At 45.5% G+C, this 21,145-nt stretch overlaps 1 long non-coding RNA gene across 1 annotated transcript in view; it reads left to right on the top strand.

Moving 5' to 3' along the window:
• The window catches only part of LOC307197443, a 99,715-nt gene extending 81,901 nt beyond the window's left edge, over positions 1–17,814 (top strand). The window contains exon 5 of the long non-coding RNA XR_013831411.1: positions 17,613–17,814. This is a non-coding gene — a long non-coding RNA (uncharacterized lncRNA). The remainder of the gene's footprint in view (positions 1–17,612) is intronic.
• Positions 17,815–21,145: the final 3,331 nt, after the last annotated feature.

Genomic DNA, 21,145 nt, shown 5'->3' with positions numbered 1-21,145 from the left:
CAGGTATACAGCACAGTGATTCAGTGTCTATATATATATATATATGAGTCTGGAAATTCTTCTCCAGATTATTTTCCCTTATAAGTTATTACAAAATATTGAGTATAGTTCCCTGTGTTATACAGTAGACCCTTGTTGGCTATCTATTTTATATATAGTAGTGTATATATGTTAATCCCAACCTCCTAATTTATCTTTCCCCCACCCCTTTCCCCTCTGGTAACCGTAAGTTCATTCTCCATGTCTGTGGGTCTATTTCTGTTTTATAAATAAGTTCATTAGTATCATTTTTTTTAGATTCTGCATATAAGCAATATCATACCATATTTGTCTTTCTCTGTCCGACTTACTTCACTCAGTATAACAATCTCTAGGTCCATCCATGTTGCTGCAAATGGCATTGTTTCATTCTTTTCAATGGCTGAATAATATTCCATTGTATATATGTACCACATCTTCATCCACTCATCTGTTGATGGACATTTAGGTTTCTTCCATGTCTTGGCTGTTGTAAACAGTGCTGCTGTGAAAATTGGGACATAAATCAACCATTTTACTATGTAACAGATTCTGTGGGTCAGGATTTGAACAGGGGACAGTGCAGACAGCTTGTCTCTGCTCCATGTCTGAGACCTTAGCTGGAAGAGTTTAAGGGCTGGCAGTGACTCTGTAGCTGGGGCCTGGGCGCATTTCGACGTGCCTTCACGCAGTACCTATATGTGGACACTCCATGTGGCCCGGGTTTCCTCACGGTATGGCGGCCTCAGCGTTCTTGAATGACGTCTCAAGGTTCTAGCATTTGTGCCCCAATGGACAAGATGGAAGCTGTATTGCTTCTTAGGAACCTCTGAAGTCACACAGTTTCACTTCTGCCATGCTTTACTGGGTGCTATTTGTCAAAGACAGTCATAGCCCACCAAGATTCAGGGAGGGGGGAAGCATAGACCCCCAATTCTGGATGGGAGGCTGGCAAGGTCACACTGTATAAGAGCATATGGGATGGGAGATGTTGTCATGGCCATCTTTGGAAACTATAGTCTACCACACGACTTACACCAAAGAACATGGTCTATGAAGGAGTTTCTAGCTTTGGAGAAAGATGTTTCTCAGCATCTCTGAAATCAACATCTTAAAACTACCTCCTGGAGAACCTGTCTGCACCTCAGTCCTATTCAGGGTGAGATTATTCCACCTAGATTCATGAATAGATATAAGATGTAGTAAGTAGAATAATGGCTCCCCAAATAGGTCCACATCCTAAGCCCAGAAACATGTGACCACATTACCTTACATGGCAAAAGGGCCTCCACAGATGTGATTATTTTGAGATGGAGAGATAAGAGGGAAACAAGAGTGTCAGAGTCGGAGAAGGAGAAGGGATGACAACAGCAGACTTGATCTCTCTCTTTAACTACTATGCAGCTGGCTTTGAAGACGGAGGAAGGGGCCATAAGCTAAGGAATGCTGGTGGCCACGAGAAGCTGGAAAAGGCAAAACAATGGATTCCCCCCTAGGTCAGAAGGAACGTAGCTCTTCTGATGTCTTGACTTTTAGCCCAGTGAAACCTATTTTCAGACTTGTGACTTCCAGAACTATAAGACAACGACATTGTGTTGTTTTAAGCTAATAAGTTTGTGATAGTTGGTTATGGCAGCCATAGGAGAACAAATACATAAAAGAATTGTCTTTGGTTTTCTGTCTGGCTTTGCCTTTCTCCAGCAGTGGTGCCTTCAGAACTCAGAAGACTATAGACTGAGTGTGACCGAGTTGCTCACTCTGAGGCAGTCGGAGCCTAAAACTTGGCTACAATGGATTCTAAAGCTTTACCCCAAACACTCTTGACATTCGGGAGATAAGGTTTCTAATGAGAAAATGCCTGTGAGGGACCTCAGAGTTTTCTCCCAATGTTTCATCATTGAACTGCCCTAGAATCTTGTACTCAGTGTGGTCCCCAGACCAAGAGCTGCAGTGTCATATTGATAAGCCGGCCCATAAAATGCAGAATCGCAGAGCCTGCCTACAGACCTACAGAGTTAGAATCTGCATTTGAACAAGATCCCCAGAAGGTCTACGTGTGCATGAAATTTTGAGATGCGCTATTTTAGAGATCTTACTGCACTGACCCATCTCTCCAGAAGTCCTCAGAGAGAGCGTCAGAATGGTTGTTTCCTTTTTAACTATAAAGTAGAGGTGGCCCTGAATGTGAACAAATGTGCAAAAGTAGGACGAGTGTCCCCAGCTACTGAGGCTGGGGGGGTGGAGTCAGGAGGCACATGGGGTTTCTCACTGTCACTGGATGCTGTTTCGAGGCTGAGGGAAAACAGACACCTGTGTGTTTTCTCCAGGAAATACGTACAAAGGAAAGTTTGCGATGTTCTCGGAAAGGGGCCAGAGGTTTCACCCAGCTGAGGGGCAAGGCTCCCTCAAAGGGTAGATGAACAAAAGAATGCTCATGTTTCCTTCAAAATGGTCATAATTTAATTTCTGTCCAATGTCGCCTGGGTACATTGCAGACTCTCAGAAGCTTTTTTTTTTTTTTTAAAGTCATGCAATGGGGCTGTTTCAGTTTATATCCTCCCTAAGTAAAGCCATACAAGTGCCATGTTTCTAAGTCTGCACACTGCCAGGAACACACACATGACTGTAGCAGGGACGTGGTCGTGTAAGAGAAAGAGGCAGCAGACCGTGGGCGAGAAAAAGGAGGCAGCCCTGAGACCTCGAGACTTTGCAGACCGAGACACATTGTGATCTCAGTGAGATTCTGCTTTGATTGCAGATCCAGTGATTCTCCGTTTCAGAAATGCATTCAGGCTGAAAACTGTCCGAGAAGAGAAGGGAAATGTCAGGGAGCTGAAAAGGAATTCTAGAGCACGAGGAGATGCCAACATCAAGACAAAGAATCATAATTCTTTTGTCTTAGGAGGGAAATTGCTTTTGTTTTCCGTCTTCATATTTCCTGAGGTCACATTGCAGGGAAGTAAGAGATTGGGCTACTCAGAACCCAGATCCTTATAGAGCGTCTTCACTAAAGATGTGTGAAAATTGGATGGTTGAATTTTTCACGTTGGGTTTTCTCTAGTCAGGTTATAACCCTTTGGGGGACTGTTACTTTTCGTGGTCTCTAATTATTCAGAGTAATGAGAGAAGGATGGTTTGAATTATTTTAAAAATGGATTCTTTAGGGGGAGGTGGGATGAATTGGGAGATTGGGATTGACATATATACACCACTTTGTATAAAATAGATAACTAATGAGAACCTGCTGTAGGGCACAGGGAACTCTACTTGGTGCTCTGTGGTGACCTAAATGGGAAGGAAATCTAAAAAAGAGGGGATACGTGTATACTTACAGCTGATTCACTTTGCTGTACAGGAGAAACTAACACGACATTGTAAAGCAAGTATACTCCAATAAAAATTTTTAAAAAGGCTAAAAAAAAAAAAAAATCTGAAAAAACGAAAAGGATTCTTTTAGACGATACCCTGCTAAGAGTCAATATAAGGTTTTACCTAACCTATTACACAACCAACCAAAACCAATTTACCACAAAGCCTGGTATGTAAATATACAAACTCTTCAAGATGCCAGAATTATAAATAAGTTGAAAGATACAGATGAACAGCAGGCAGAGAATCTTAGAGGTTCTCTCTGGCAGGCGATGGGCTGAGGGTCTTACCCACATCGTCCCCCATAATCATCAACACCTTCTTACAACGTGTGGTGCTGTTTTATTCCAATTTTACTGACGAACTGAACTGAACTGAACGGAAGGTCATTCCCCCATGTCTGCAAAGGTGGGGAAGCAGGAAATTGGGATTTGAAGTCAAATCTGTGAGTTGGGCTTCCTGATTTCTATCGAATTCTCTCATTGAATTCCCACTGCAAACCCTAGGTTTTGTATTGTTGACTCATTTTACAGATAAAGAAATTGAGGATCAGTGATGAGTCACTTTTAAATAGGAGAGTTGGGCTTCATACTGAGAAGTATCAAACTGATCTCAACGTTAGACCTTGCAGTGGATTAAAGTTGTCCAAATGAGGGAAGCTCTTTGTAGAGATGGAACAGTTCCATGTTTTGACTAAGATGATCGTTACTCAACGTCATACATGTGATGGTAATTCATGGGATTCTGCACACAATACACACGCACACACACACACACACACACACACACACATAGACACCCACACACAGGAGCACATGTGAAAACTGGTGAAATCTGAATAAGGTCTGTACCTGAATCAATCAGCACTGCAGTCAATTTCCTGGTCTTGACAATATACTCTGGCCATGTAAGATATTATCACTGGGGGAAGCTGGGTGAAGAGTACAAGGAACTCTCTGTACTATTTTGCAACTTCTTTTGAGTCTTATTATTTTAAAACATTGTCTTCAAATTCTTTAATGTTTCTCCCGTGGAGAGATAGAATCTCTGTTTCCTCCCATGGATTCTGGGAAGGCTCTGTAACTGTTTACGGATAGAATACAGTGGGGGAGATGCTGTGCCAGATGTCAGGCTCAAGTCTCAAGAATTTGGAAGCCTCACTCCCTGGATCTCGTTAGACTCTCTCTGGGAGCTCTGAGCCACTATACATGACATCCGACACCCCTGAGACTGCCGTGTGGAGAGGCCATGTCCAGGCCTTCAATCAACCATCCCAGATGAACTTGGCCTTCCATTCATCCCTGCTAAATCACCAGTCACAGATAAAAGACTTGGACTCTCCAGACCGGCCCATTCTCCTGCTGCTTAACAGAGTGCCGTCCATCAATACCACACAGGGCCAAAAAACCACCTAGCTGAGCCCCACTCAAATTCTTGACCTGTGAAATCATGAGACCTAACAAGAGTGTTGTTGCTTGATGCCTCTAAGTAGTGGGTAGTTTGGTGTACAGCAACGGCTAAGAAAATAGACTTTTCATTATCTGATAAAGAAAGGCAAGGCTGATAACATGGGGTTAGGTACACAGAATCAGACACAGTAGGCATGTCCCTTCCCCTCTTTTGGCCTCAGAAAGACTGGCTTTACCTTGAATGTCACTTCCTCCAGGAAGCTATATATAGAGATTGGATTAGATGTCTCCTCCCTTTCTCCCCCCTTGGTTAGCAGGAATCAGAAGTATCTTGATGTTATGCTTTATTTCTCTCTTTCTCTCCCACCAGACAGTAAACTCCATGAGGTCAAGAACTAATTTTGTCTAGCTGATCACTATTTCACTCTGCCTACAGCAGAACCTTTAATAGGTGATTATTGAATGAACGAGCAAAGACACGGGCGCTCTCCAAAATCCTGCTCAGTGCTGGTGTCAGGTAGCTCTTTCTCTCTGGAGCTTTGGGGCGGGTGAGAAGAATCCAGGTGTGCTTCCAGCACCTGTCAGACACCAGCTTTCTGTCTGGTACTCCCAAGATCCCAAGTCACAAATCCATCTGCTGAGCAACAGCTCCGAAGCAGCAGGAGCCGGGAGGGCAGAAAGGCGAGAGGGATGCCCCCCAGCCCCCCAACCAGCTGGCGTCACCCTGGTTTGCTTACTTTCCTGCTCAGCTGCTTTAGTCAGAGGAGGGCCATTTCCACGGGCTTCTGCCTCCTAGGCTATCACCAGGGGAGCTCTCCAGTCCCTCCTGTATTTCCTCTGCAGCATCCTCATTTATCCTCTGTCCGGGGGGTGATCTGGCTCCTCTTGGGCTGCCCTTGAAAATTCCAATCACAATGACACAACCGCTATTTACCGAGCATTTCCCTCCAGCAAGGCTCTGGGCTGGACAAAGCCTCAACTTCCAGGAGCTTAATATTGGGTTGGCCAAAAAGTTTATTCGTTTTTTTTCCCTTAAAATGCTACAGAAAACCCCAAACAAACTTTGTGGCCAACCCAATATTTCAGTGGCGTTTTTATCTGGTGGAAGGTGAGAGATGACAGAAAGAAAACAGAACCTCTGGCCTGTTCCTGAGGAGGTGCAGTGGTGACCTGGAGCCAGCACTCATGGGCTTGCAAAGGCCAATTGACAAGCATTCAGGAATTTTGTGAGCTAGTTGTTAAACTGTGGGTGGCTTGAGATTGTCCAGGTGAGAATACGCTCATCAAGAAAATCAGCACATTGGGACTTCCCTGGTGGCGCAGTGGTTAAGAATCCACCTGCCAATGCAGGGGACACAGGTTCGAGCCCTGGTCTGGGAAGATCCCACATACTGTGGAGCAACTAAGCCCATGCGCCACAACTACTGAGCCCACGTGCCGCAACTACTGAAGCCCGCGTACCTAGAGCCCATGCTCTGCAACAAAGAGAAGCCACTGCAATGAGAAGACCACGCACCACAGCAAAGAGTAGCCCCCGCTCACGGCAACTAGAGAAAGCCTGAGCGCAACAACGAAGACCCAACACAGCCGAAAATAAATAAATAAATAAATTTATTAAAAAAAAAGAAAAGAAAAGAAAATCAGCACACACTAGAATCCAGCTCCCTCACACCAGTTTGCCAGCACATCGCTGGGAAATTCACTTCCTCTTTGTGAGCCTGTTTCCCTATCTGAAAAATGGGGACATAAATCCTGACCTTGAAAGATTTCACAAGTATTGACACAATATGGTCCTTGGCACACCAGCTCCCTCTCCAGCCTGCTCTCTTCTTCCTGAACTAATATGGTAAGTTCACCATGGGTTCAGTCTTCCTTTGGATTTATGGGATGAGTAAACATCACTGGGTAGGAAAGAATAGGCATCTTAGGACGGAGCATGGGTGATTACCCAGGGTAAGCAGTGTTACTTTGGAAAGTCCCTAAAGTTTTTCAGGATCTCCTTTCACCCCAGTATTGATAAGGGAGCAGGGAGAATAAGATCAGGCAGAGATATTGAGGAGGCAGGTCAACATGTGAGGGTCTGGGTAGTTTTGTAAGTTGCCCAGTTTGGGACAAAGGTGCACTCACAATACTTCTCTTTGGTCATTCATTCATTCAAAAATACATTTACTGGGCTTCCCTGGTGGCGCAGTGGTTGAGAGTCCGCCTGCCGATGCAGGGGACGCGGGTTCGTGCCCCGGTCCGGGAAGATCCCACATGCCGCGGAGCGGCTGGGCCCGTGAGCCATGGCTGCTGAGCCTGCGCGTCCAGAGCCTGTGCTCCGCAATGGGAGAGGCCACAACAGTGAGAGGCCCGCGTACCGCATTTACTGAGCATCACAACAAACCAGCTAGACTCTGGGTATGCAGCTATGAGCAGATATTTGCCCTGCCCGTATGGAACTGAACAGGTTAATGGTGAAGATGAGCACGAAGCAAGCCATTAAAAGTGCATGGGTGTAATTTAATTAAAATGCAGACCACTGCATGGGTGTAATTTAATTAAAATGCAGACCACTGCATGGGCATGTATGGAGGGAAGCAGTTTTTGTTGGAAGCTAAGGAAGTGACACATAAGCAAAGCTTGGAGGGAAAATAACATTTTGTCCTGCTAAATGAGGGATGTGCAGACAGATGCCTGGAGTGTCCCACATGGTCCTTGCCTCCTAATGTTCACGCCCTGAGTGATCCTCTCCCCTTGAGTGTGGGCAGGACCTGTGACTTGCTACGACTAATAGAATAAGGCAATGGAGATGCAATGTCACTTCCATGATTACTTAACAGAGGACTGCAACTTCTGTCTTGCAAGCAGATTGTCTCTTTTGCCTTCTTGGCTTGCATGTAGATGAAATGACCATGTTGAAGAGGTCCACGTGACAGGGAATTGGGAGCACCTCCTCCCAACGGCCAGCAAGGAACTGAGTCCCAACAACACCCCAGTGGGTTTGGAAGTGGATCCTTCCCTAGTCGAGCTTTCGGATGAGAATTCAGCCCCACGTGACAACTGGATTGTAACCTGATGAGAGACCCAAAGCAGAGGACTCAGCTAAGCCAGGTCCAGATACTTGATCCACAGTGATCATGAGATATTAAATGTATTTTTGTTTTAAGCCACTAAGTTTTTGATAATTTGTTATGCAGCACAGCTAACTGATACAAAGAGGGTCAAGAATTTATTCCAGGTACAGAGAGCCATGTGTGTAAAGGGGATGAAATAAAGAGAGTCTGAACACTGGAGGGAGGACAAGCAGGCCAGTGGCTGGATTGAACATGAGAGCAATAAGCCTCTGAGAAGTGAGGCAAAGGTTAGCCTAGGCCATGTTCTACAGGCCCACAGGGGCCATGGAACAGTTTCTGGCACTTATACTGAGGCCTCTGGGACATCAGTGAAAAATTGGAAACGGTAAGCTTGATGAAATTTGCTTTTCAAAACACATAGTAGGGAGTCCCCTTGGGTGGCTAGGTAAGGAGCCATGGTGGCTCAGACCAGGAGTTGATGGTTGACTTACAGAGAAGTGGACGCTTTCAAGAAATATTTTGGAGGAAGGATGGGCAGGATTTGATGACAAAGTGAATACAGGGTGAGAGAGAAGTAGAGCCATCTGTTGAAATGGAAAAAGAGGTTTTTGGTTTGAGGGTTTTGAGAGAGTTAGAACATTCTGGTTCAGCCTGGGAAGCTTAAAGGCTGAGGTGGAAATCAGTCTTTTGATCCCAGCTTCTGTCTGGGTCATTTTGACCTCCCTCAGGCAGGACAGTTTAGGATTTGCCTAGCTAATGAGCACAGTTAACACACTGTGTAAAGATTTCATTAGCATGTGGAGAAGGCCTGGCTGAAGAATAATTCTCCATGTCATTTTGTTGATGCTAATTATTTCATAGGAAAACACTCAAAAATATGATTGACTCTACATTGATCAGAGGAAATGTGTTGATCTCTGGGGAGCCAAGCCACAGCTCACAATGGTACGGATTTATTTTGAATGTATGAAGTCCCCTACCGTCCCAGTGTAGGTTTAACAGGGATGGATTATTGCACGAAGTGTCTGGGAGCCATAAAGCGATCTTGTTCTATTTAATGAGAGAGGGGACATCCATTCATTCTCCCTTCATTTATGCATCCACGCTATTTTTTTCTTCTTATGTATAATTCATCTGTAAAGGTTTTGATAATTGCCCCCGCAAGTTGCTTAACTTTTCTGAGCTTTGGTTTTCTCCTGTTTGAAGCGTGGCATTCCACACTTAAAATGTAGCTGTCTGGGCTCAAATCTTGGTGGAGTTCAGTCGGCTTTTCCCACTAGAATGTAAGCCCTGTGAAGGTAAGATTATGTTTATAGTTTTCACTGCTATGTCCCCAGCGCCTTAGGAGACTGCCTGGCTCAATAAGTGTTTGCTGAATGAATAAATGACGCAACATGCATACAGCACATGACATCTAGAAAGCCCTCAGAAAGTGGCAGCTGTCTTCTCTCTTTTCTTCTTCACTCTTCCTCCCTTGCTATGTTCCTCTCTCTCTCTCTTTCAGCCTCCTCCTCTATTTTCTTCCTTTTGGGTTTGGGAAAAAGTGAGAAAACAGAAAGCATCTGTTACTACTGGGTATCTGCTTTTCTTTTGGCTTTCCCAGCATAAGTATGATCATATCTGCTTCTTTTTATAGTATGAAATCAGAGGATTATCTTTCCTGGAGAGAACTAGTTAAACCTCAGCAGTAGAAAACAGTGCTGTGGGACCCACAGGCCAGTTCTTCCTTGGAAAGGATATTCTATTTTGGGAGGTGGTTGGGGAATATCTTAGTTGTTCCTTGATTTAAATGCTCTTTGCCTCAACTCAGGGAAAATGAAAAGTTACCCTGAGAATTGAGAGGGTGACCAGGCTAGACTTTAATTTACTGCTTCTCTAAATGGAATACTCATCATCTGTCCATCCATGTATCCATGCATCCCTGTATCTATCCATTAATCCACCCATCCACCCATCTATTCATCCATCCAATCACTCATTCACTCACTAACTCATTCATTTTTTTAACATCTTTATTGGAGTATAATTGCCTTACAATGGTGTGTTAGTTTCTGCTTTATTCACTAGCTCATTCATTTTTGTCTTCAAAAAAATATTTGTTGCCCAGCAACTATGTGCCCCACCTCATGCTAGGAGTTGGGGATACCATGGTGACCAAAATGGATATAGGTTCTGCCCCCAAAGGAGCTTGTAGTCTAGTGTAGACAATTCATCAGCTCTCAGGGAGTGGGAAATTCTACAGGATGATTCTGATTGGAGAGGACGCTCTGCCTCCATCCTGCGGATGGTAAGTGAAGAAACTTTGGGGTAACGAACAATAAGCTAATTACCTTCTAGAGATAGCACAGTAACACGATACATAACCTCTTCCTACTACCTAGTTAACAACTCCTTCTATTAAATTCTTTCTATTAGAATAAGTAATGGGCTTTCTGTCTCCAGCCTGGATCATGACTGACAGACACAGCTATGCAAAGGATAAATAACATGTGGCCATGTTTACTTTCTAATATGAAATGGGTAAAAAAAACCAGAAAGCAAAACTATCAGAACAATATGATTGGGACCTGATTATTTTTTTCTTAGCTACCTATCTTTTTTAAGTCATCTTTTTCATTAAAAATTTAAAAAATACTGTATATAATTGAAATATAACCTTATATTAGCTTCAGGTGTACAGCATAATGATTCAATGTACGTATATATTACAAAATGTAGGCTAGTTAAGTCTACAATTTCAACAAGTAGGCAGTAAGTCTAGTTAACCATCACCACACATGGTTACACTTTTTTTTCTTGTGATGAGAACTTTTAATATCTACTCTCTTAGCAACTTTCCGATATACAATATACAGTATTATTTTTTAAATTTTAATCTTTTAATTGAAGTATAATTGACTTCATACAATACTATATTAATTTCAGGTGTACAACATGGTAATTCGATATTTTTACAGATTACACTCCATACAAAGTTATTATAAACGATTGATTCCCTGTGCTGTACATGACTACCTTGTAACTTACTTATTTTATACCTAGTAGTTTGTGCCTCTTAATCCCCTTCACCTATTTTGTGCCTCTCCCAATAGACAGCATTATCAACATCACTATGCTATCCATTTATTTATTTTATAACTGGAAGTTTGCGCCTTTTAATCACCTTCACCCATTTTCCCCACCCTACGCCTCTGGTACCACCAATTTCTCTGTATCTCTGAGTATTTTATTTTTTTAGTGTGTAGAGAAAAAAGAATGAAAATGAATGAAAAGAATCAAAGTCATCAGTGGCAGCCTCTGATGGCCAGCACATGCATCCCTATAATAGAAAGTCCCTAAGTCCTACTTGGCTGAATCCTTCCCCTGCTGTGTCTCGTGAGAAGCTGACATGTCTGGCATGAGACCGTTTGGAATTTTTCCTACTGGGTCTGTTTCCCTCCCTTGCCTGCACTCTTTGGATTCGCGGTGGGGTCCTGGGTACCGTCCATCCCACCAAGGAGCATGGAAGGGCTTCTTCTGATGTGGGCATGGTCAGGGAAGGAATCGTTTTAGGAGGACAGCCTGGCGGATCTTGGATCCCATCTCTATGGCAACAATGCTGCAAGGACTGAAAATCTGATTTTGTTTTGGGCTGTGGTAGCCGCTAATTACAGGCAGCTCCAAGTCCCTTTGCTCTTCCCTAGAAAGGTCTCTGTTTATTTGTTGGCAACGGTTATCTACTTTTTTTTTTCGCTTTTGAACTCTGTTCCCAGTCCTCTTTTTCCATTTCACCCATCAGAAAAAAGAATTTTTTTTGTCGCCTCTGGAGGATACTTGCTTTCCCGGTTGTTACGGAGATGAAGAGCCAGGTGACAGAGCAAGTTTGGGAAGGGAAGAATGGGCAGAAGGACCCAGCGTAGCCCTTGGCCCAGCTGGAGACGGCTGTGAAGGATGGATGTGAAACAGAAGGGGCAGACTGGGGCCCTGAGAATAACGAGAGAGATAAAGAGAGAAGCACAGAGAAGTGGGAGGGGGACGAGGTGGTGGACGGGAGGTGACTCAGACCCAAGACCCCAGGAGCTGATTCAACAGAAGCTCACAGGAACACCAGGCGGCCAGCGGGGGGGCGGGGGGGGCAGCTTTTTTGTTTGCCATCCTCACGTCTTCAGCGAACGTTTTGATTCGCTGTGCTGTCTACTTCCCTCTTTCCTCAAGACTGATCTGCAAACTTTGTTGCTCGGAGGCCTGAAGCAGCCTTTGGGGCTTTGGCGAATCCTTCCAGAGAAAACCCTTTGCAGGCCTTCCCGGGGCTGCCCACCAGATCCCCTTGTGGGACTGACTATACATGGGGCGGTGAGGGCAGGACAGGGCTTTACTTCCCCGGCTCCGTCTAAGTCTGCCCTGCTCATGACAGTAGCCACGAACCACGTATGGCTATTTAAATGAACCAGAACAAAATAAAATTGAACATGCAGTCCCTTCTTGGTAGGTTCTGGTTGGTTTTTCTGTTAACCTAAAACCACTCTAAAAATGCAAGTCTATGAATTAAAAGCAAATACAGTTTCCCAGTTGCAGTAGCCGCGTTTCAAGTGCTCTATAACTACACGTGGCTGGTGGCCGCTGTATCGGAAAGCACAGATGTAGACTGTTTCCATGATCACAGAAAGTTCAATTGGACAACTTTGGTCTGGGAAATAGTACCTTTCTGGACTCTTCCCTACACGTTCCAAAGAGTGAAAGGAAACCATAGTCTGACAGCCTTTCATTCATTCATTCATTGAACAAATATTTACCGCCTGCCAGACGTTGTTCTAGATGCTGAGAATTCAGCTGAGACAGACAGTTCCTTTTCTTGGGAGGCTTAAATGCTAGTATATGATAACAGACATTCTAGAGCTACAAATAGAGTATGGCTATGGTGGAAAATAAAGCAAGTTAAGGAAGAATTCTGGGTGCTAGGAAGTGGAGAGGGTTCTGCTCTATAAAAGATAGAGAAGGCTCATCAAAAAGGGGATGAGGGGGCTTCCCTAATGGCGCAGTGGTTGAGAGTCCGCCTGCCGATGCCAAGGGACGCGGGTTCGTGCTCCGGTCCGGGAAGATCCCACATGCCGCGGAGCGGCTGGGCCCGTGAGCCATGGCCGCTGAGCCAGCGCGTCCGGAGCCTGTACTCCGCAACGGGAGAGGCCACAGCAGTGAGAGGCCTGTGTACCAAAAAAAAAAAAAAAAAAAAAAAAAAAAAGGGGGATGAGGGAGCAAGCTTTGCAGGTTTCTGGAGGCAGAGAATTACAAGCAGAGGGAACTGCTGGGCAAATGTCCTGAGGTGGACGCGTGCCACTCAGTTTTGAGAAGATGAGTAACACGATCTGGCTTGGGTTTTAGAGGGATCTCCTCTGGCTGCCAAGTGGAGAATAAACCAGAGGAGAGAGGAAGGAGGGCTCCCAGAGAGAGCAGTGGGGAGGCTACTGGCATATCCCAGGTGAGAGGTGATGGTGGCTTGGACCAAAGCAGCAGCAGCAGGAGAGCTGAAAAGTCAGATTTCAGGAGATATTTTGAAAGTAGAGCGGAGAGGATTTTCTGATGGATTAATGCAGGGGTGTGAGAGAAGGAGAGGCGTCAAGCAGGACACAAAGGCTGGAGAGTCTAGAAAGATAGATCTCCGTTTATGAACGTGGGGAGATGGCTGGCAAGCAGTTCTGAGGTGGCGACAACCAAAAGTTTAGCTGTGGACCTAAGAAGTCTGAGATGCCTATTCAATCTCTGAGTGGTGATATCAAGGACACAGTTGAATCCATGCATCTATTCACTCAACAGGTATCTGCTGGGCTCAAATATATACCTGGGACTTAGTCATCCTGGCTATGAGAGATTGACACTCAATTTTATTTCCAGTTTTCTTCAGTTGCTCCATTAAACAAAAAGAAATACGCATAACTCGTTTCCATCGTTTTTGTACCAGTTTGCAAATCTAAAGGCTGTTCTGAGCAGAACAGCCAGCTGACTGGCTTGGCCCCTCGATTCTTCCTTTTTTTTTTTCAGTTCCTTCAGTTCACGGCCTGCCACTCAGGGACACTAAGAACATCAGATGTCAGCCCAGCCCTTGAGAAGCTGGCAACTAGTAGGAGCGGTTAAGACACAGAACAAAGAGCACGGGCTTTGGACCCATCAAACCTGATTCCCGAAACTGGCTCCACCACGCACCAGTTCCTCGGCCTGGGGCCATTGACTCAGCCTCTCTGAACTTGTTTGCTCCTCTGTATAATGGAGTGCCTGACACCTAGCTCTCAGAGCTGTCAGCAGGATTAGAGAAAAGGCGTAGAGATCTACCAGCACAGCGCCTGACACATATAAGGGCTTATTTAATAAGTGGTTGTTAGGATTAACTTCATGTTAATGAATGAAACAGATATGTAATAGGAAAAAATTGATAATATATGTGGTTAGGTGCTTTTAGAAACAGAACTGAAGGAAGTGATGAGAGACTGAAAAGCATGGAGGCTAGCATCACGGGCTTTAGAGATAGATATTGGTTCCAAACCCAGCGCCTCTGCTTATGCACTGGGTTGACACTTGGTTCCCAGGGCCTTGGTTTTTGGATCTGTAAAATGGGGACAATGACCCATTAGTACCAACTCACAGGCTTGCTGAGGATGTGTGTAAAGGCTCAGTCCAGTTCTGGGCTCGCAAGAATTGCTCAATAAACAGCAGTTGCTATTATTTCCAAGGGAACACAGGGAACCAGAGGAAGCTTTCAAAAGGAAAAAGTGAATCAGAGGGCACATGCATGTATTAGAAATTAGGGAAAGAAAAAGCAAAGCAAAGCAAAGCAAAGCCCTTTTCTGCGTCTATAGAAAGGCAGCCCAAGCTGCTGTACTGTTGCCCTGTCCGGTGTTCACAAATGTCTTTGATGTTCCTGTTCAGGATCTTGAGGCTCTTTTAAGATTTTTGTTTGTTTGTTTGTTTGTTTTTTGGCTGCGTTGGGTCTTTGTTGCTGCACTCAGGCTTTCTCTAGTTGGGCAAGCGGGGGCTGCTCTTCGTTGTATTGTGGTGGCTTCTCTTGTTGTGGAGCATGGGCTCTAGGAGCACGGACTTCAGTAGCTGTGGCATGCGGGCCTGGGCTTCAGTAGTTGTGGCACATGGGCTCAGTAGTTGTGGCTCGCAGGCTCTAGAGCACAGGCTCAGTAGTTGTGGCACACGGGCTTAGTTGCTCTGCGGCATGTGGGATCCTCCTGGACCAGGGATCGAACCTGTGTCCCATGTCTTGGCAGGCAGATTCTTCACCACTGCGCCACCAGGGAAGCCCTCTTTTAAGATTTTCACTTCTCAAAGAAATCTTCAAAGTGTCTGGTTTGACCGAAGCAGGAACACGATGGATATGTTCGGAAGGATTTTGAAATGCAAGGGGTGAATGTGTTTTTCAGGCTGGATTTTTAATCAAGGAACATCTCAAGGAACCAGGGCTCCCTCTTCCTAAGTCTGCAGGAGCTGACACCCTCCTCGAGGGCAACTCAAGAACATTCATGGGTGGGGTAGGTAGTGGGCCTTTGTTAATGTCCTAACCAAGGTGGCATAACCAGTTTGTAGGCAAAGTTTTTCTGAGCTGACAAGTTATCCCAAACTCTAACTGTGCAGCCAGTCACTCCTGGTGCTATCTGCAGGCTTGGCTTGTGGCCTGGACTATGTCGTGTTTACACAGGTCCAGAGCTTACCTTGCAGGTACCATCAGGCAGCCAGAGGTGAACAGAGTTTTTTGTCTCCCTTTTCCATGGTGCACTTAGAGTAGATAATTTGCGTGGTTGGGGTAACTCCCTTAGAAGTTACGCAATCAAGGTGGGCCCTGCTCTAGGTGCCTTGGTAAATATATGGCATCCTGCCAGGCCGGCTCATCGGCACAGCTGGTCCCGCTTAACTAGGAGGGGCAGAGGGCAGAGGGCACGGGTCTTGCAAACAGCAATCAGGTAAACCGGGTTCTGAACCCTGGTAATGCTGCTCACTAACGGTAGCCAGGCTGTTCCCGTCGTTATGCTTCTCTGTTTCCTCTCTTGCAAAATGAGTTATACATGGAGATAACATCTATGAGTAGCAGCGTCTATGTCAAAGACTGTTGCAAGGATTGAATGCGATACTATATGTCTGGGACTTCCCTGGTGGCGCAGTGGTTAAGAATCCGCCTGCCAATGCAGGGGACATGGGTTTGAGCCCTGGTCCGGGAAGATCCCACATGCCGCGGGGCAACTAAGCCCGTGCGCCACAACTACTGAGCCCGCGTGCCACAACTACTGAAGCCCGTGTGCCTAGAGCCCGTGCTCCACGGCAAGAGAAGCCCGCGCTCCACAATGAAGAGTAGCCCCCTCTCGCCACAACTAGAGAAAGCCCACTCGCAGCAACGAACACCCAACACAGCCAAAGAGAAAAAAAAAAAAAAGGTTAAAAAATACTATATGTCTAATGCTTGTTCAACAAATATTAATACACTAATACTTGCCGAACATACGCTAGGTACTATTCTTTTCTGTTGTTTTATTTTTTTAATTGAGTATAGTTGAGGACTTCCCTGGTGGCGCAGTGGTTAAGAATCCGCCTGCCAATGCAGGGGACATGGGTTCGAGCCCTGGCCCGGGAAGATCCCACATGCCGCAGAGCAACTAAGCCCTTGCAGCACAATTCCTGAGCCTGAGCTCTAGAGCCCGTGAGCCACAACTACTGAGCCCATGTGCCAGACTACTGAAGCCCGTGCACCTAGAGCCCGTGCTCTGCAACAAGAGAAGCCACCGCAATGAGAAGCCTGCACACCGCAACGAAGAGGAGCCCCCGCTCATTGCAACTAGAGAAAGCCCGCGTGCAGCAACAAAGACCCAACACAGCCAGAAATTAATTAATTAATTAATTAATTTTAAAAAATTGAGTATAGTTGATGCATAGTAGTATATAAGTTATAAATGTACAATTCGGTGATTCATAATTTTTAAAGGTCATACTCCATTTATAGTTATTATAAAATATTGGCTATATTCCCTGTGTTGTATGATATATCCTTGTAGCTTTTTTTATACATCGTGGTTTGTAACTCTTACTCCCCTACCCCTATCCTGCCCCTTCTCCCTCTCTCTCCCCACTGGTAACCACTAGTTTATTCTCTGTATCTGTGAGTCTGCTTTGTTTCTGTTGTATTCACTAGTTTGTTGCACTTTTTAGATTCCACATATTAGTGAGATCATACAGTATCTGTCTTTCTCTGTCTGACTTATTTCCCTCAACATAATGCCCTCCAGGTTCATCCATGTTGTTACAAATGACAGATTTCATTCTTTTTTATGGCTGAGTATCTAGGTACTATCCTTAGCACTTTACGTTCATCAACTTATTTAATCTTCCCAACAACTCTGTGAGCTATGAACTATTTTTGTCTCCATTTTACAGATGTGGAAACAGACAGACAGATGAGGTCACTTTCCCAAGGTTACAAATTAAGTTGTAAAAGGAACTTTCAAAGGATGCCTGACTCCAGATCTTGTGCCCTTGACCACTGGGTACTACTTCCTCCCAATAAATGATAAATGATCAGTATTTTATTTTTCCAGTCTTTACTGGGTGCCTGTGAGTTGTGTGAATCTCACTCGGCATCCAGAAATAACCACGAGCCTGTCTTTTTCCCACCATGGAGAACAGTGGCTGATCTCAGGCCTTTGAGATCTGTACAATTCCATATACTTATTTATAGCAAGACATAACTAAACTCTGCCCATCCAGGCTCTCATTCCCTCTCTCTCTCTTTTATTCCCAGGGGAACTTTTAGTAGCTTATTTGGAGCGAACACCATCCGGAAAAAAAAATTCAGTAAGGAAAACAGGAATCAAGACGTCAGGACGGGTTGCCGACAGGACCTTTGATCTGGCCAGAAATAAATATAAGGGAAGCTGTCGAGAGCTCTCTTGCCCGATTTCCATCTAAAGCAATGGAAATAGGCCTCAATCACGGAGCCCCTATGCTGCCCCCAGGACTGGTGAGGATGGGAATGTGGTCTCCACGTTGCAGTGGGAATCCAGTGGCTCTCAAGCACTTTGCTGGTACTCTGCATCCCGAGGGTGGGCTGGGGAGAAAACGTCTACTGCCCGTTGCCGCATTACTCACGGTAGCTAAGATAACTAAGTGTCTGTCCAGGGATGAATGGATAAAGAAATGGTCATATATATGAGATATAAATTATAGTTCATATGATATATTATTACCTATTATTATTATTCAGCCTGAAACAAAAGGAGATCCCGCCATTTGCAACACATGGATGACCCTGGAGGATATAATGCTAAGTGAGATAATCCAGACACAGAAAGGAAAATACCGTATGACCTCATGAACATGTGGAATCTAAAAAAAGTTGAACACATGGAAGCAGAGAGTAGGACAGTAGTTATCCGGGGTGGGGAGGTGGGGGAACTGGGGAGATGCTAGTCAAGGGATACAAAGTTGGAGTGATGCAGAATGAATAAGGATCTTATGAACAGCACGATGACTACAGTTAGTAGTGCTGTACTGAAAACTAGAAATTTGCTAAGAGAGTAGATTCCAGGAGCTTTCGCCACTTCAGCAAAAAGAAAAGTAATGATATAAAGAGATGGATCTGTTAATACATACATGTGTGTATGGACATCATAATATCACGTGGTACGCCTTAAATAGATACAATTAAGAAAAATAAATCAGGATAGGAGAAGAGTTCCAGAGATGATTCAGAGCTTGTGGGGCACCTAGTGTTGGCTGGGAGATAAAGTTACACAGCAACTAACTCGGACATTTGGGAAATGACAGCAATTACGGCAGGCATTTCTTCAGTTCTTAGGTACCAGACACTGTGCTAAGCCCTTAAATGTATTACCACGTTTAACGTTCACAAGAATTCTATGAGGTACTATCATGTCCATATCACAGATGAGAAAACTGAGGCTAAGAGTGTGTTAGCAGGTTGCCCAGGGCCACGATAGCTAGTGGAGTGGGAATTTGAATCCAGGCTCTATGACGCCAACACTTGGTCATTTAACCACTAATCTCTTCTTAAGTAACGACTGGGGCTCAGAGAGTTGAGTTTCTCAGTGGGAATTTCCTAGTTCACTGAGTTGTTCCTAGAGCTGCGGGATTTTAGAGCAGAGACAACAAAGTGAACCCGGGCATTTACTGAGTACCTGCTGTATGCTCAGCATCGCGTGAGGGGTTTCAGAAGCTCAGAGAAGGGTGTACAGGACAGGAACAGGGGAAGGAGTGAGGGAGGGAGGGCGAGGGCCTGGGGGTGGCTTGATTACTAGATGATGTAGGCCGACGTATCTGCCTTGGGTGACCAGGTAGATGGTAGAGCCATTCATCAGATTCGGGTACCAAAGGAAGAGATCTGGGGGAGATGGTGAGACAGACACTATGGTTACCAGCCCACCAGGCATCCCCCTTATTCCCTGCAAACTGCTTTTGTTCACCTTTCGGCCTGTGGTCTGCAAGTGGGCATGGGACCCAATTCTAACCAGTGAGAGTAGGATGGAGGCTATGACGACTCTGGAAACGTGGCTTCTTTATTGCTCGAAAGAGAAAGTGATGCCAGAAAAAGGCCTCCCCTCTCGCCTACACTTTCTGCCTTGGGCACAGGTCGTGACCTGGAGCTGTGGCCAACCATCTTGTGAGCATGAGTTGAGAAGCATGAAGAAAAGTCAATATGTTGAGCCCAGTAGACTGGCTGGATGGGCAGAGCTTGCCTTGACGCGCGGCTGAGTGGATTCCCCAAACATGGAAAACAACTGCCTGTCTACAGATGTTCAAATAGATCTACGTTAAATATCTTGAAGGTTTAATCCACTGTGAGCTGGCTTTTCTGTTGCTTGCAGCTGAAGGAATCCTAACGGATGTCAAAGTAAGTTTAGTTTTGGGGCTCTTAAGTATCTGAGAGGTCCCTTTGAAAACTTCCTGAGAAAGATGAAAGAAGAAAAGAGAGATTTGTCAACCAAGTTGACGGTGGGGTTGCAACTTTATTCCCCTGTACTGGGAAAACAGAGTGAGAGGGGACGGACGCACTTGCTGGAATGGATGCATGGAAGGTCTCTGAACACATGCAAATCCTCCACATAAAAGCAGTTTAGATGTTGGCCATCTGAGTGGATGTCTGGCTCTCTTACAGGTCAGAGCAGGTCGGAGCCTCTTTCCTGTTATCTCAGGGAGGAACAGATCCAAGTTGTTCATACAGCTAAACATCGCTCCCTGGGTATCTTCTCCCAAGACCTAATTTTAGGGAGCCAGGCTTACTGCCACCAAGGAGGAAGGGCTCATGAAATCGTGGCCAGCCAGGGTCATTGGAGCTCAGGCTAGGAACTTAGGTAGTGGGAGATCTTCTGCTTTCAGGGCTCCTTATCACCAGCCCGCTAGTGCTGGGATGCTCTCGGTCAAGGGGACTTTGCTGTTCCTACTTGTGCAAAAGGTTCTCCCAGTATTAATAAATCCAGTAGTCTCTGTGCTGTGCTCCCCGACAGCCAGATGCAATTTGCACTCCACCATCCTCTGCATCCCATCTGCAAGCATTTGAGTGTCCCCTCGCTCTGGGGACTGGAGACCTGACCTCTCCCTTCCTCTTCCCACCCCTGCCCCCCCCTCCTCCCGTGATATCTGAGAGGGACAGGCGGCCTTGTTTGTCCCAGTCACCATCTTTGAAAGCCTCCTCCACTGCACCCTCGTCTCCATTTCGCTCCCCCATTCCAAGCCCAAGTGCTTTGCCCGGCACGCTCTTATTTGTCACCAGATGTTCGAGGTTGCAAACCGACCCCCTAGCTTTTCCATCTTCCTTTATTGTATTCGCCTCCCCTCTTCCGGTGATTCTGCAGGCAACCCCCCATCCTGGCGTGTGTGTGCTGACCTCCACGTGCTCCCGAGTCAACTGATTGCGCCTGAATCCACTTAAAGGTGAAAGGATAAAGCAATTTTCTTCAAGATGTGGCCTAAACTGTTTAGTCTTGGAGGTCTCCAAAGGGCAGGAATGAAAGGATGTCCCCCGCAACCGCCACTTCAGTCTCAGAGCACCCAATCTGGGCTCGCCTTGATCTGAGCAATTTGGAAGAGCTTAATCTCCTGCCCCTGGGCGGGTTTGTCAGACCTCTGCAGAATCAGGCCCAGAATGTATGGACAGTGTCAGCGATGGCCTGGTTAGCAGACTTGAAAATAAAAACAGAAGAAAAATTAAAAAGGGTCATCATCAACTGGTCCCGCCTCAAAAAGTCAGGAGGCATCAGTGCAAATGGAGAAAGTTGGCATCCATCAATCTGACATGGGGACAATGGGCTGTGAGTT

This window comes from Stenella coeruleoalba (genome assembly GCF_951394435.1).
Source record: "Stenella coeruleoalba genome assembly, chromosome: 14".
NCBI lineage: Eukaryota > Metazoa > Chordata > Mammalia > Artiodactyla > Delphinidae > Stenella > Stenella coeruleoalba.
This window is presented reverse-complemented; position numbering and strand designations above follow the sequence as displayed.